General features: G+C 35.6%; 1 protein-coding gene across 3 annotated transcripts in view; it reads left to right on the plus strand.

The window, feature by feature from the left end:
* The window catches only part of LRP1B (LDL receptor related protein 1B), a 1,933,102-nt gene that overhangs the window by 604,387 nt on the left and 1,313,564 nt on the right, over positions 1-15,151 (plus strand). The window lies entirely within an intron of this gene.

Below are 15,151 nucleotides of genomic sequence, written 5' to 3' on the forward strand. Positions count from 1 at the left end.
GTAACTTGTTCAAATCTGCAAAGCTTGCAGTTGTTCAAATCTGCAAAGGTGTAAGAACATGTTCACCTAGTCATAAATCCTATGCTTTATGTCTGTTTTATTCACCATCATTTCATATGTGTTTATCACAAAAAAGAATAGAACATTACATAATTTGAAATGAAATATTGCAGGAATAATCTTTTAGGGTTGTCTCAATGCCAAAAAAGCAAAGCTATTAGAAACGTACCATGATGCCTGCCATAACTTCCAGAAAATTTCCAGAGACTTTTCCTCCTACAGCAGATATTATATAATATATATTTAGCAATTTACAGATTTCTAGTTTTCCTCACATGAGAACTTCTTTGAAATGCTTTAAAACACATAAAAAATAATAATGCAGAGTAGAATGAACTTACATTAGACCATTTCTAAGTATCTATTTGTATATTCCATTAGATTACATTTTTAAGAGTATTGTATACTTTTATTTATTTTAGCCAGAGACCAACTCCAAGTTAACTCTACATTACAGATTGCAAAGAATAACAAGTTGATCTTGTTTGAATTCTAACACTCGCAACATGTGTATTATTGAGTACATGGGACTGAGAATTAAAATTGAACTATAAGGATAGTGCTCAATCTGTATGTGTGAATGTTCATAGCAAAAGGGGACAAAAGAGATGAAATTTGACATGATATTTTCACCAAACGACAAACATTTCATGAACCCGCTGGACATAGGATTTGGTGGTAGTTACTATGAATATGAAGAGTTTAGATTAAACAGATCTTTCTAAATTACTGTTTTTTAAGACTTAGCTCAAATGTCATCTTACTTGACAGCTACAAGCAGAATAATTTCATCTGTCTTATTCTTCCAAAGCATATTTAAAACTGAAACATAAATCTGATCTCATGTCTGTCTCAACAAAAGATGAATTTCTGGATGGCAGAGTCCACTTTCTTGATTATGCCTCTATTCAAATACAGTAAAACACCTGGAACCTCTACTGGAAATGTTTGTTGAAGAAATTGACATTGTTTGAATTTTAATAATTCCTCCATAACTTGTTGCCTTTCTTTTAGTACTTAAGGAGTAAGTAGACTTGTTATTCATGCTTTGTAATAAAAAAGGTCCTTGTTTGGAGGGAAGAGTTTGACTTGAATGATATCTTTTGGAGTATGAAAGTGCAATTTTGGATGTTGGTTTTTTTGATGTTATATATTTTTAGCAGCTATATAGCATGTCCTGCATACATTTTCATTTTATGTCGACTAACAGAGTTTTCTTTAATATTTATCTGTGCAAACTAAAAATGTACAGCATGATTCACCACTATTCACATGGCATTTTAATATTGCTTTAATAAGAGTAGTACTGGCAGTTTATGACCACAGGAGACATTAACACAGGAAATCTGGAAAAAGTATAAGGAACCCAGGTAAATGTATTTCAGTGATCCTAAAATAGCACAAGTTCATCATAACAATGTGGTACTTATTGTAATAATGTTTTGTCTCACCTTTTAAGACCTTAACTAAACCATTTGTTATACAGGTTAGAAATTCCAAATTACTACTAACTAAATCAAAAGCCAACCACCATTTTACAATCAAGTTGCCCTTCAAAAGAGTCAAGAGCATCTCAAAAACGAAAGTCTCTGGCTTTCTATGAGTCTCGAAGCACTTTTCTTCACTAATTCAACTGTCATTAAAATTGTGCTCTTCAAAATTCAAAAATTTAAATTGGCGAAATGTTGAACATTCTTGAATTTCTCTTTAAAACTTAAATTAGAACGCACACTCCAATACACTTATAAATGCATCTATTAATGATGACAATATTTGAAAGTCACCAGTATTGTATGTGTCAGTCAATATGAGTGTGTGATGTTTTTATGCTTTTTTTTTTTTTTTTTTTTTTTTTTTTTTTTAACAAAAACGACCTGCGTACTCCCTAATGTGTTAAATTCTCACATTGGCTTCTTTCTTCTTTAAGGTGTGAAGTAGTTTTAATTGTGTGACTTTAGGCATATTACTTAACGATTTTCAGTCTCAGTTTCTCCATCTACAGGAAAAGGGAATTAAGTGAAATAATATATGTGATAAATTGTTGATGGTAATTGATGGTCTATTATGCACAGAACAAGATTTAAGTGACATTATCATGATTTGAGCAGCTTAGTTCAAGTTAGGGGCTATTGGAAACACCTATATTTCTAGGATGCTTTTAATTTTAGTAATATACATTGTCTGGGTGAAAGGCTCTTTCTATTTAAATAACGCATTTGCCTAACCTAGGGCGTGGAAAACTAAATTTGACCTGTGACTTACTTTTGTAGGTCACATGCTCTTACATTTTTAAGTACTTGAAAAAGGTCAAAAGATTTGTCACACATGATATTTTATAAAATTTAGATTTTATTATTCACAAATACAGTTTTATTGGGAAAATACCTTGCTTATTTATTTTTATATAATCTATGGCTACTTTTACACTATCATGGTAGCATTGAATAGTTATAACAGAGAACATTTAGGTCTTCAAAGCCTAAAGTATTTGCTATCTGAATCTTTCAAGGAAGTTGTGCAAACCGCTGGTCTAATCCTGCAACCATCGATGGTTGTATATCCTTGAATTACTAGCTGGAAATACAAAATATTTTATAGGCTTGGATTTAAAAAGCGTCATAAATACCTGAAGAATTAGAAAATAGGAGCATGGACTTCCTTATCATCTTTGGAAAAATTAGAAATACCTACGGAATTAGAAAATGGGAACAATAAAACTTTTCATAGAATTTGATTGAGAAACCAAGAAATAGTAAAAGTAATGATGTGATCATGCACATGATATAACTCATGTAATCAATTGCTTAGAAAAATGCCTGTTTTTAAAAGCAGATTAAAATGACCAGTGGAAGAGCTGAATCATAACTCTGCTGTCTGTTTCTCTAAATGCTGGAAAAGCATCCAGCACCACTGTGGTACTATATACTTCCTTATTTCTGTGATAACAACTTCCTGGGTCATCACTATTTCGGTATACCAAATTCCTTATATTCATACACAGGTTGTGTTCAACTCAGGAATGTTGGCACCACATAAATCATTGATAATTTGTCAACTGATTTGATCATAATTTTTGCAGGTTTATAACTATTCAAGTGTATTATTTTTATAATTTGAGTGCCAAGAGCATGTAGCTTTTTGATGTGCACACTGAAATCTTATTTCCAGAACAATTGTCCCCATAAAAAGTTTCTTTTGGCCAGGCATGGTGGCTCACACCTGTAATCCCAGCATTTTGGGAGGTCGATGCAGGGGAATCACCTGAGGTCATAAGTTCAAGCCTGGCCAACATGATGAAACCTCGTCTCTATTCAAAATACAAAAATTAGCCGGATGTGGTAGCACACACTTGTAATCCCAGCTACTTGGGAAGCTCAAACACAAGAGTTGCTTGAATCAGGAGGTGGAGGTTGCAGTGAGCCAAGATCATTGCGTCACTGCACTCCAGCCTGGGTGACAGAGCAAGACTGTCTCAAAAAAAAAAAAAAAAAAAAAAAAGTTTTTTCAGGGTGTCTTTTTCTCTAACATATGAGACTAATGGATGAAATACACTATTTGTGAGTAGATGTGGATTAATCACTGGCCCATCTGTATTCAGTGTTTAAAATGAGCCATATTTTCAAAGTCTGAATGATTCATAACTCAATTGTAATAGGTTGCTAGAATAATGAGTGATGATTTGGTAGAATTAAAACAGCTAAAAAGGCTTTTTAGTAGTGATTCCAGGAAAGAGCAGTTAAAGCTTTGCACTTTACCAATCATATTCTTGTCATTTACTATAGAAGTGAGAGAGGGACGATTTTGAACTAAAGCTCACATAGTAATAATAATTAAAGATAAATTGACATATCAAATTATTACATCATATATTTTCCCCTCTTTGTGCTGTTGGACACTAAACGTCTTTGGAATTCTCTGAAAGACTGGAGCCTGCAAAAATCTTGCTCAGAACATCAAGCAAATGGTGGCTGCATGGACGTTTTGCACAAAGACATCAGGATCCTATGAATGTGTGCATATATATACAGATGTGTGTCCAGTAGACATAAAAACAAATTTACATTTTGCCATAACTCATTAAAATTTAACAAAATAACGAGAAAGAAAAATAAAACACTGACAGTGGATTTCAGGACCCAGGACACAATGTTTGGAGAAAACTTTTATCCTACAGGCTTTTGTGGTTGGGAGCAGATCCGTCATGTGGATGAGACACAGTGTAAGGGATGGACTTCCACAGGAGGATTGTTACGGAGTCTGAAAAGGTATCTATTTATAGAATGAAGCCTGTCTTATCTGTTAGCACAATACTACTCCCCACTCTAGATAAATGAGGTCCTGGAACACTTCCATCTATCGGAAAACCTCTTCTTTTCTTTCAGCTTGATTCTTTTTCATAGCAACAGTAAATTAGCATCATACATTCACATAATGTGATAATTCTGAAAACACTTGTGACTATACAATCTGATTTTAAATTCACGGACAGTCTGTGAAATACACAGAATGGCAATACGTATTTATACTTTACAATTGAAGAAACAGAAATTCAAATAGATGAAGTGATTTACCTGAAGTTACACAGTTTTATGTGAAATTGATATTCAGATTAATTTGCTTTGGACTAATGTTCTTGGCATTATAAAACAATGATTAAACAGTCAGTCTAATTTTTCCTTTTTAAAATCTTGATTCGTGTCTGTCCACATGGAGAGGATCAAAACCCAATAAAATCTATTTATTTCATTTTCTTTACTCATGATATTGAGTATTAAAAATAAATTACTTGCATAGCTTCAAATAAATGGTGCCACACCCTGCTGTTTTGTTATTTATTTAAAATTCATATAAACCATTGAGATTTATCCAGAATTTTTATATATAGTTTTTCTTAATTCATATATTTTCCTTTATTACATTTCACTCCTACGTACTTCCAGCATTTTGATAAGTCAAATTACATCCAAAAGAATACATGCTGTACTCAGAGAAGTTAATCTTTGATAGTTCTTTGATAAAGAAATGTTTTAAACAAAGAAGCATGTGCTCTTAGTTATTTCAATTTGTAATTCTTACTTTTGGAACAATCATTTACTAGTTTCCTTTGAAAAGCAGAGATTTTTTTTTTCCTTTTTCCTATTCTTTTCTCATTTATCATTTTCTCAATTATTGATTATTCCAAGAGGATAGGTACAGGGAGAATTGGTGAGAAGATTTTCTATTTCAAAAATGTGTGTCATCCTGACAGTTTAATTTCCTTGTCTCTGGCACAGATATTTTAATCGTGTATTTTCATTGATTCTAATTAAATATTAGACTCCTAATTTACTCACAGTCTTCCCTCTTCTATGGCACAAGAAAAAAATTGATGCTATGTTTCCTTCAGTGTATCTCTTAAATCAACAATCAATTTTGTTCTAGTGTTGGTCAAAGAAGCCTCTGTTCAATAGGAGTCCCAAAATAAGCTTCTCTAGTTCTAGAGGAGCTTCTAGTCAGCTTTCTTTGCAGTTTGTTTAGAAAAGCTGTGCTAGGGCATTACTGAATGTGAAACTTGACCCTCTCATGAATTTCAAGCAAACAATGTATTATTTTGTTGATAACCTCCATTGTCTTCACTTCTGCCATATGGCTGTTTAACATCTGTGTCTCATTACTTCTGCTTCCCTAATAATTGATTCTATATTAGGATGAGTATAGCATTCACAAAACATTTTAAAATAATTTCATCATGCAAGCCTATAATGCTCTCTAGAGAGAAAGGAGGGTCAATTTAATAACTACAAGTTAAAAGCTACTATTAATGGAAAAGCTACTGAATTAATTTCAGAAAAAACATAAGTATACTACTACCAATTTTACATCTAAAATTCTAGCCATTAGATAAAAATGTGGGAAAATGTAAGTCAATGCTCAGGTTATACAATGAATGATGAAATACTTAAATTAATTAAACTAGTTGTTTATGAAATGGTCTTCATTTATGGAATAATGGTTTAAATAAACATTTTAAAGTGTTGTGCTTTTGGATAAAATGTAGGACAATAACACAAATTCTGTTTTCAACATTTACTGTTTATAAAGAAGTCTGATTACACTGACTTTTAAACCACCTTGCGTTTACACTGAGAATTCTGTTTTTGTGAGTGTTGTGTTATTGTGAGGTTATGACAAGTGGGTAGATTTTCTATACGTAAGAGATGCAAACTTAGGCTGTGCGGTTGTCAATGTTGATAAAGTAAATAATAATCGCAGATATAGGAGCATATTTCCGAACTGCTTAAATGGTTTTACAGGTAAAGGGTTTTTTTTTTTTTTTTTTTTTTTTTTTTTTTTTGAGGCGGAGTCTCGCTCTGTCGCCCAGGCTGGAGTGCAGTGGCGCGATCTCAGCTCACTGCAAGCTCCGCCTCCCGGGTTCCCGCCATTCTCCTGCCTCAGCCTCCCGAGTAGCTGGGACTACAGGCGCCGCCACCACGCCCAGCTAATTTTTTTGTATTTTTAGTGGAGACGGGGTTTCATTGTGTTAGCCAGGATGGTCTCGATCTCCTGACCTCGTGATCCGCCCGTCTCGGCCTCCCAAAGTGCTGGGATTACAGGCTTGAGCCACCGCGCCCGGCCAGGTAAAGGGTTTTTTAAAAATATCATCCAAATGTGATTTGATGACATGATAAAATAGATGCTGTTGAAGGGTCATTAACCTTTATAGGCCATGGGGCCTATATATATATATATATGTACACATACACTATTGCTTCAATTTCAAGAATACTAGAAAAGGCAGTTCCCTTGGGTAGAAAAAGAGCACAGGAGAAATCTAGAATCTTCTCTCCCTGAGCTCTAACATATTTGCAAAATTGTAATAGTCTGGGTATTACCCCATTATTTCCTCTGTGGCACCTTGTATTTTAGCCATGAGCTAATATCATACTGCAGAGTTTATAGATAATAAGTTTTGCTAGACTTTATGTGCATAAAAAGTTGAAAGGGAAGTATTCCACAACTGCTGTGAAAATAGATCGCTTCCTGAAGATGTGTATTAGAAAACATGAACCCATTTGAGGAAGGACTGCAGGTCACAGAGAGGTCCGCTCAGTCAAGCCTGAGCATTTAAAGTGTTACCAGCAGACGCTAAGGAGAGAGTGATGCATGAGAAAATAGAGCAGTCAGATAATTGTTAGAAGATGGACTCGCAAAAGTGATCGGGAAGTGCACAGCCATGTGGGAGAGCCTCCACAGGAACTGATGGCTGTGTAAAAGTTAAAAACAACCCAGGCCTTAAAAAGGAAGTCATAATGCTAGAAACCAATTTTAGAAACGAAAACGAAGTGTTGGTGTTCAAAAAAGATATACCAAACCACCAGGAGACAAAAAGGAAGTAGTGGGGGGAAACAGACACATTTGAAAGTACATTCTCTCCCTGAGGTCATAGATTTTCTTTCTTAGCCCCATGCCCTGAAGTGTACTGGGTTTAGGACCAAAAGGAAAATGCCCTATTTGAAGTCTGAAGGGAATTAAAATGCAGTACAACATTTCCTCTTCTGTTTTTAGTTTGCAGCCTCTGGGCAACTGCCAACTACCAGTAAAAAGCTCCCTATCTCAGGGCATATAATTCTGGTACGAAATAGGCAGCAAGTACAAATGAGACCTTGACTGGAACTTTTATATTTATACAAATTTGTTTCCCTGCTCTGTGTGTGTTAAGCTGGAAAGACAGTGGCTTATTTAGACCTCAGGAGTGATGATGTAGGTTGTCTTAGAGTTTGGAATTAATACACTCACGACGAGAGATTTAGGTACCACGGAAAAACTACCAAATGCTTCTATCATTGGGTTAGTTTCTTAACAGGCCTTTAAAAGAGTAAAAATGATCTGCCAAAAGACTTGGTAATGGTTTGATATTTGGATACACAAGGGAATAATATGAATCTTCCAATGGAAATGGGAACCTACAGAAAATTTCCATATGCTTCAAAATAATTTTGAATGTAGCTAATGCCCCTCATAAATGAGCACAATATTATTTTCATTTCATGGCCTTTGGTTGGCTGTCAGTCCTCATCTGAACACTCACGGCATCCATTACCCACGAATGTTTATAGAACAAATATGGCCGATGCATTCAGAGGATATCCTCTTGAGGGGACTGCCTCTGCAATTTCCTTTTAACCCTATGGTGTCTGATTTAGAAAATGTTTGAGAACCTCCTCCTTCTCCTCCTCCCCCTCCTCCTCCTCCTCCTCCTCCCTCTTCCTCTTCCTCTTCCTCTTCTTCTCCCTTCTCCCTTCTCCCCCCTTCTCCCTTCTCCCTTCTCCCTTCTCCCCCCTTCTCCCTTCTCCCTTCTCCTTCTTCTTTCTCTTCTTCTTCTTCTTCTTCTTCTTCTTCTTCTTCTTCTTCTTCTTCTTCTTCTTCTTCTTCTTCTTCTTCTTCTTCTTCTTCTTCTTCTTCTTCTTCTTCTTCTTCTTCTTCCTCCTCTCTCTCTCTCTGTCTTTCAGTATCTCTTTCTCTTTTCCCTTCTCTCTCTTGTGTGTGTATGAGAGACAGAGAGAATAATTAACCGCTCTTGAAATACTGTTTGCTTCTATAAGCAGTATTTCAGATATAATGTGTTAAATGAGAAAATTTAGGAAGAAAAATATTTACATACATTTGAAGCTCTTAGATCATAAATCTGGGTAGAAAATAAACATCAAATCTGTTTATTGGCAAATGGTAAGCGAAGATAGGGATGCCATTAACAATCATGGAGTAAGTTGGTGATGAAGGAATGCAGGCGATTAGACACTCAAACCCTTAGACCTGAGCACTGTAACAAAAAGAAACAGGGATGATGGCCCACATGGACCCTATGTTGAGCAGGAGAGATTTCAGGTGTTAAGACAGTCATTTAGCAGTAGCCATTTGTGACAATACAGTTAATGGTGTCCTCATCTTGGTAGCAGATTCTGATATTTGATTGTTAAAATTTAGAAATTCAGGTGAGGATAAACTTATCTATGAGGCTCAGTTGATTCAGTTTAGAAAACTTGTAAATAGCATTTATCCATAGTTGGCTTACCAAGTACATGTGTAAGTGTATACTTACATAAATGCACCTGTGTGCCAAATGGAGCTTGCTTCCTTTCAACATTTAGTTCTCATGAAAAGATGTGAGCAGTTGGAATATTACTACATATATTTATAAGGTGAAAGAACATGGAGAAGTCTGCAGACTGCTTGCTTGCTTTCTCTCTATAAAAATATGTTGTCTTTCATACACTAATTAATTATTGAGCTAATGAATTCATTTCATGCATTAATGAATTATCAACACTTTCCAAAAATATAATCATATTACAGAATTATTATTTCAGATTTTGTTTTCATTGAAAGTGTTAGCCAGTTATCAAGCTTTGGATTCTCATTTTAATTTTTGTTAATCTACATTTACCGTTTTAGACAAAGGACTGAGGATAAATCAAGCCCTTGGCTCTGGTGGAGGAGAGGAAGCTCAACTGATTTAGGGACTGAGGTGAATATAATATGACCTATCTTTGGATACACCACACCTTTATAATGTTGTTGTTTTTCTTCTTTTTGAGATGGAGTCTTGTTCTTTTGCCCAGGCTGGAGTGCAGTGGCCCAGTCTCACTGGCTGCAACCTCTGCCTCCCAAGTTCAAGCGATTCTCCTGCCTCAGCCTCCTGAGTAGCTGGGATTACAGGCATGCGCCACCATACCCAGCTAATTTTTGTATTTTTAATAGAGACGGGGTTTCACTATGTTGGCCAGGCTGTTCTCAAACTCCTGACCTCAGGTGATCTGCCTGCCTCGGCCTCCCAAAGTACTGGGATTATAGACATGAGCCACTGCACCCAGCTTATAATGTTTTTGACTGTACACTGTGAGTCTCTTTTTTAATCCCAAATAGCTATTCTGAAAATTAATGACAGTAAAGTAGCACACTCATTTTTGCATATGAACAACCCATCCTTGTATCAGAGGATGACAATACTGTTTATATATGTTCTGATACTTCCTGAAATACCAATTCTGTCCATGCTAGAAAAATAAAGATAAATGACTTTGAGTGAGTTGTTATAATTATTCTTCCAACTTCTAACTCAGAGATAATAAAGAAAAGATGTCTTCCAAATCATGTAGATAGTTCTTTTTTTTTTTTTTTTTTTGAGACGGAGTCTGGCTCTGTCACCCAGCCTGGAGTGCAGTGACCGGATCTCGGCTCACTGCAAGCTCCGCCTCCCGGGTTCACGCCATTCTCCTGCCTCAGCCTCCCGAGTAGCTGGGACTACAGGCGCCGCCACCTCGCCCGGCTAATTTTTTGTATTTTTTTAGTAGAGACAGGGTTTCACCGGGTTAGCCAGGATGGTTTCGATCTCTTGACCTCGTGATCCGCCCATCTCGGCCTCCCAAAGTGCTGGGATTACAGGCTTGAGCCACCGCGCCCGGCGATAGTTCTTGATATTTTCTAGACTGAGGATGTGTTTGGTCAGTAATAAATCATTGATGAATATGGCCTGATTGTGCTTAAGAGCAGCAGAATTTATTTAAGTTCATGCAGTGTAATACTAGATAGGCAGGAAAGAGCCCAAAAAACACCAGAGATGAATTCTAATCATGCCTACGTCTTGAACTGTTCAAACTGTTTTTCATTTCTGAACAGATGTTCTTATTTAAATGTAAAACCAATGATATCGATGTGATCATCTGTTTAGATTAATGGATGTTCAGATGCCAACAATACAATTAGCTGAGCTTTCTACAGATACTTACATGCTCACACAGGAAATAATACAGGTATTTCAAACATTATGAATTTATTCTTCCCAAGCTGATTCATCTATTAGCCAGTATACTGTATTGGTAAATGACTCAGGATAAAATCGGCAGCACAAACAGTGACTTTTCTAGTTTGTTACACTCCAATCAGGGGCTAGCACTTATAATTTCAGTTTTCAACAGAAGAAATATAATTAAGTATAGTGGAATGTCAATGTAAGATCTATAATGCCTCTACCCCACACACTTGTGCTGTGCCCCTACAAAAATTTTTGACATCTCTATATTCAAGTTTTTATTCTCTTTGGTTTTGATTTTAATTATAAACCTGAATCTGTCAGAACAGAAATGGTTCATAATGGTTTGACCATACTGCATCATTTACATTGTCTAATCCATCCTTATGTAACATGACCAGTTTGTTTTGCAAAACAGATCAAAATTTAATTTCTTTGAATTGTCTTTCTATATTGACTTTGGTGTGCTCTTGGTTAAGCAGCAATGTTTTCTGAGAAATGGTTTATTGTTGCAACATTTTAAACAAATCAATTACCTTCCTGTAATGCAATAGTATTACAATATGCAGGCAACCATAGCTTCCATTGTACATGACACAGTCGATTTTATGAAGCTGTAAACATTCATATTGGTGCGATTTAGTCTGTAGTAATATAATTTGAAAAGGAGATATTGACCAAGTTATGTTAATATGTTATCTGAAAAAGCTCAATATGTCAGGAGCTCCCTGGAAATAGACACATGGTTTTCAGGTTTGTAGGTTAAAGAGTCAGAACTATATGGGGAAGTATTAACGTGATAATATAGTAAATATCAAGTCCTTTTTGCACTAGGAAATGACTTGGTTTGAGAAGTAGGTTTGCTACCTTCTCCCTAACATGTGTTAGTTATTTGTAGAGTAACTTTCCCGGGTACAGAACTGCATTCTATAGCTACATCTAGCCAAGGCAGACACATTCACCACCTTCTGGCCCCATGTTTCTTTTTATTTTTTTCTGACATGTCTAAGTAGAAATGCTTAACTAAATTATTCTTTTAAAAACATAAATCTTATTATGTTCCTTCTTTGCTTAAAAATTACTAATAGTCTCCCACTTTACTCAGAAAAATAAAATGCAAAAATCAAAATGCAAACATCTTGATACCTATAAGGTACTACCTGATCCGTTTAGCCCCTGCCTGCCTCTCCTGATTTTTCTCCTCTTTATTTCCTGTGCCCCAAGCATACTGAACTTACTTGATTACTCAAACTTACTGTGTTAATTTGGCCTTAATGACATTGTATTTGCTATTCTCTAGGCCTGGAATGTTCCTCTTCACAGCTACCTGTAGCTGACACCCACCCATCTTTTCGGCATCAATTCAGATGATACCTCCTAAGGCAGATCACTTTCTGATCGTCTTGTCTAATACTTTTCCCTTCCCTACCCTCTTAAGCTCTATGTTATTCTTTATTTTATTTTTTCTATTGCGCTTTGCACTGAATTTATTGGCTGTTCTGCTTTTTTATTTTCTCATGAGAATAGGTACATTGACTTATTCACTGCTGTATCCTTAGCAGCTAGTATAGTGCCCATGAGAAATATTCAATAACCATTTATTGGTATAATAAATAAGTGAAGAATGAATACATATTCAAGTAAGCAATTGACAAGACTATTATCCAGGGGTCAGAGATAGAATCAGTGGCAGGTGAAAAAAACAGTTCCCTCCTGTTCTGTCACCTCTCTGCAATAAATGCACTTTGGTGATATTGACCTTTTGGTAAAAACCTAATTCTCTATTCCACATCCTCTCATCCTCCAGAGAAGAGAAATAATCTGACCTATAACTTTATTAATGAATGAACCTTATTTAGAAAACAGTTATAGGGATTACCTATACCAGCGGCCACCACTGTATCACTTATAAAATAGTGCTTTCTGTTAGAAAAATCAATACTCCTGGAGTGTTATGACAGTGACTTTGGTTTCCTCTTATGTAATAACAAATCCAAGTAATCAGATTGCTATTATTAGAATGACAATGCTTTATGAGATTTCACCTTAATCGTCCACAATAACTCCCTTTTATTCAGTGATAGCTTAAATGATGTCCTTGTGATATATCATTATTTTTCACAGAAAATTGCATGAGATCTTACGCAGTAGTTTTGAAATTACTGCTTGTCGTCACCACTATATACAACCACATAAGCAGTATGTGGTTTGTACAGTAGATCATTTTTCTTGTTTATATTCAGCAAGCTCTCAGTGCTATACACTAACACCAGCTGTTAAAAAATGACAGTAGTATTTTATCTCTCACTACCAAGATCCTTTATGTAGAGAAGTTTTTTTTCCCAAACAGTATGTGTTGCTGAATAATGATAAAGGTTGGTATGATGAATAGTGTTATTTTTTCAGGGTTCATTTGCAATGTAAAATAGAATGTAAATAGAAAATTTACAGAAAAAGTCAAGTGTTGAGAAAGTCAGATTCTATACTTGAATCCAAGTCAGTTTGATTATTCAGGAATATCTGAAGAATAGAATAAGAATTATCTCATTTCTAAGGTTGTTCAAGGTGAATCCTAAAGATATGCATGTATATGTGTAACATATAATGATCTAAAATAAGTTACTTCCAGTAACTCAAAATGTTTATTGATCTCTCTCTTTGCTATCTTTCCACCCTACTTTCTGCTGTTCTTTCTTCTTAATCTTTTTCCTTTCTTCAAGAGAAAGTGAGTGCCTCAAGGGCAAAGACCGTGTTTTTCATATCAAATATCTATTAGGTTTTGAAGACTAGCTATTAGTCAGCTAACTAAAAAATGGAACAGACTTTCTTGAAACCATTTTCTATATTTAGAAAGCACAAACACATTGCTTAGACTAATCACAAAACCAGAGTTGGAAAGTTCTTTAAGTCTTTGTATCTTTAATGGTGTCCATCACGGTACTTAGGTAAGACACTTGCAGCCAGCTGCACACAAGGCCAGGCCACAGGCCAGGCTTCAAGGTCAGTGTTGCCAAACATGTTTCAGGTAAAAAGTGTCTGACGCTATTAATCATCATGCAGGCTGAAGTCCTTTCACAGAATGTAAGACAGTATGTTAAGATCTAAGACATTTTGTGCTTTAGATAAACACCTAAGAATTGTGCACACGAAAAAATGCAGTTAGAATTATTTATTATTAAATAGTAGATCTTTATATGAGGTTGTGAATAAAAGGTAAACAGTACTTAAGTTTAAAAAATCTATTATCTTACCCTATAAACAATTGAGTTTTTCTTATAACAACTGAGTCCTGAGTCTTATTCTAGCTCCCAGCAGTAGCTCAGCCAGTCCTTCTAGATGTACGTAACATTTCCAGGGGCAGAGTTACATTAGATGATAAAGTCCTATGGTGAAGAAAATTGGGAAGTTTCCAAATTGTGTATACTCAAATCACATATCTGTCATATATTGAAATCTTTGAGTATACTCTATATGTGTATGCACATGTATATATTTTTATTTAAAATGGGTGGGTTTATGTAAAAACCTTCAAAGGTTGATGGCTGCTCCATTGCAGGGGAAGCTGTCTAGAGAAACTTTGGCTTTCTTATATCTATTTTAAGTGTACATTTAAACATATGTGGACATATCTGACTTCTATTATATTGTGACATTTCATTGATATTCTATGAATAGCAATGTAGTGATATGCTTTTTAGTGACACAACTTGTCCAAAGATCTCCTAACCAGTTACTGTATCAGGAATTTATCCCAAATTTTTCTGAGCAACTACAATGGGTATTATAAGATATACTTAACCCATTATGAGAGAACCCCATAGGTTGTCACTCAAGATCCATTTAATCTCAGCTTATATCCAAACGAACACACTTGGATGTTTCATCTCTAAGTCAAAGCAGGCCAGGAAGAAGCCACTAGAAGAGGGAGCATGGAGACATCTAGGGAAGTAAATAGTGAGAGGTCATGACTGAGTCGACAGAGTCAAATATCAGAGGCCAACACCGCAACTTTCACAAGTGTCTGTTTTAGAAGAGAGGCAGATGACTGTTTTAGTAGACCTCATCTGAGGCTCTGAGTTTATCATAAAGACCACAGAAGAAAACATGTAGGAGGCATATTATATAAACTACATACAACTATGAGGAGAGTCATCAAGACTGGATTAACCATTATTCAACAACATACTCTAAGAAGCCTGCAAAAGCTCTGCAGTATATTTTAGAAATATTTACAGCAAAGGCCGGGCGCGGTGGCTTAAGCCTGTAATCCCAGCACTTTGGGAGGCCGAGATGGGCGGATCA

Source organism: Macaca thibetana, chromosome 12 (genome assembly GCF_024542745.1).
Source record: "Macaca thibetana thibetana isolate TM-01 chromosome 12, ASM2454274v1, whole genome shotgun sequence".
NCBI lineage: Eukaryota > Metazoa > Chordata > Mammalia > Primates > Cercopithecidae > Macaca > Macaca thibetana.